At 36.4% G+C, this 2,500-nt stretch overlaps 1 protein-coding gene across 1 annotated transcript in view; it reads right to left on the bottom strand.

Moving 5' to 3' along the window:
- The window catches only part of usp53a (ubiquitin specific peptidase 53a), a 40,839-nt gene that overhangs the window by 27,001 nt on the left and 11,338 nt on the right, over positions 1–2,500 (bottom strand). The window lies entirely within an intron of this gene.

The following is a 2,500-nucleotide window of genomic DNA, read 5'->3' as shown; positions in this document are numbered from 1 at the left end:
ATAAAAAAATTACACACACACACACACACACACACACACACTTATAATATAAAATACAAAAATACACACAAAGACACTTACGAAGCACTCAGCAGCATCATCCATGAAGCCTAACTGAAAGCGCTGCTCATCCTTAAAGGTTTCGGCTAGGGCATTACGCAGGTTATCTGAGGGTAACGCTCGCTCTCGGCTGTGCTGGAACTGACAGAATATTCCCTGCAAAACGAACATGAAGTGCTTTCAAACTTTTGACACTATAACATCTTTTTAAAGAAAGTATTAAATACCACTTCATGATGTGTTTGGTCATGAGAATACCTTCAAAGCGCAAAAGATGCAGGAGTCGCCCAAGCAGTAGTGGTTTGGAATCTGACGAAGACTTTGTCTGAAGATATCGAGGTGCCAAAGAACCTGCATGGAATTATAGGAAATTCAGATTGAGAATGAACTCACCCCAGTAAACCCTATACAATCTGAAAACAAATCATGTAGGCACAAAGGTGCAGTTGCTGCATAAATGCATTTGTGCCACCTCTGAGCAGCAATAAACAGTCTGTGTAAAGACACCTAAATGGCACTTCAGAAGCGCTTCTGTGCCACCTTTGCTGTGTAAATTTGTTATAGGTGTCTTACACAGTCTGTTTAATGCAGCTCAGTGGAATAAATGCATTTACACAGCAATTGCACCTTTATACAGTAGTTTGATACTAGGGGCTGAGGTGGGCCAGAGCAGGCATAATTTAGTATGGCTTTTATGCAGCATTACATCTTTACACAGAATTATGAGCAGGCACAGAGCAGCCTTAACTCAGCTGTGTAAAGATGTCTTTTGAAGCAGTTTGTAACAGCCTTCCTATCTGAAATGAGCCTCAAAATCCTGTGTATGTAGGAAGCACCTCTAAATAAGGCATCTTTACACAGCCAAGTTAAGGCTGCTCTATGCCTGCTCAAAATTCTGTGCAAAGATGTAATGCCACATAAAAGCCATACTAAATTAAGCCTGCTCTGACCAACCTTAGCACCTAGTACCAAAGCATACAGTAGCATTTGCTTCTGTGTAAATGCATTTATGCCACTTCTGAGCAGCATTAGGCAGTCTATGTAATGACACCTAAATGGCACTTCAGAAGCACCTCTGCAATGTATATTTGGCGATAGTGTGCTTCTCCTCTAATCTATCTTTTTAAACTCCTAAAACATTATTCTGGTTTTGCATGACGGCTTTATAGTGCCAATCTTAAAGTCAGCATCCAAAGGCCATGCATTACTGTATGTCTTTGCCTTTTCTTATTAGGCGTCATTTTGTTGTTAAAACTCCAAGAACTATGACTCATTGTCCTTGCTTGGTGGAAGATCTTAAGGGAGATTAGGCTATGACAAGATAGGGGGTGAGAGCTTTTCATCCGTGTGTGTGTGTGTGTGTGTTTTGAGTTTGGACTTCCAGTGTAAGGTTACTCTTCACTCAGTGTCTTTCCCTTAGGCCCCAGACAACTTAGTCTGAGCATGACCTCACTCCATGGTGATGAGTAAAAGAACAAAATAACAGAGATGCACTTAATCATAATGTCCACAGTCCCATCCAAAAGGGAAAACGGACTTCCAGTAACTAGAGAACTGGGAGCATGACAAAGATTTGGGGGTTGACGGGTGGAGTTTGGATGCTGTAAATACTCTCTCGGTAGGCACTGAGGAGATGACAGTTTGCTGTGAAGGTCGGACTTCCACTGTGAGTTATACGAAAGTTAAATACGTTCAGGGGGTGGCGTGATATTTTTATGTGATTGTGGTAAGTCCAGTCTGTCTTACTTTTATATATAGGTGTTATGTACTTGGTAACAGTATTAAGTTCATTCAAAGTTGAAGACTTTAGCCATTAAAGGTTAATAAATCCAGTTTAAAAGTCTTTATGTTCATATTTGCCCTTAAATTAATAAATTATATGGTAAAATGTTCGCCATATTCATGTTAGGGTATTACTAAGTAAAAAGGTAGACAAATAGATAGAAAATAAATAAATAAAATATTAATAATCATTTTATAAATAATTGTATATATTAAAATTATTAGATTTTAGTACATATAATTTTATTAGATTATTGTTTTTTGTTTTTTTAAAGAAATCAAAACTTGTATTGAGGAAAGATAACATTAAACTGATCAAAAGTTACAACAAAAACATTTACATTGTTACAAAAGATGTCTATTTCTAATAAATGAAGCTCAAAAAACTGTCTCATCCTGAAAAAAGTGTATCATGGTTTCCACAAAAAATATTAAGCAGTATAACTGTTTTCAAGATTGCTAATAAGAAGAAATGTTTCTCGAGCAGCAAATCAGCATATTAGAATGATTTCTTTTAATAGAGAAATAGGCTATTGCCATTTGGAATTACTAGGAATTTATAGAATTTTATTTTATAATTTAATTTATTAGTTATAATATTTTTCATTTGTTTTAGCTGTTTTCATAATGTAGACAGAGAGATTGCATAAGTCTTTGG

This window comes from Sinocyclocheilus rhinocerous, unplaced genomic scaffold (genome assembly GCF_001515625.1).
Source record: "Sinocyclocheilus rhinocerous isolate Xijiao unplaced genomic scaffold, SAMN03320098_v1.1 scaffold1728, whole genome shotgun sequence".
Taxonomy (NCBI): Eukaryota; Metazoa; Chordata; class Actinopteri; order Cypriniformes; family Cyprinidae; genus Sinocyclocheilus; species Sinocyclocheilus rhinocerous.
The sequence above is the reverse complement of the archived record's forward strand: the minus strand, read 5'-3'. Positions and strand labels throughout refer to the sequence as shown.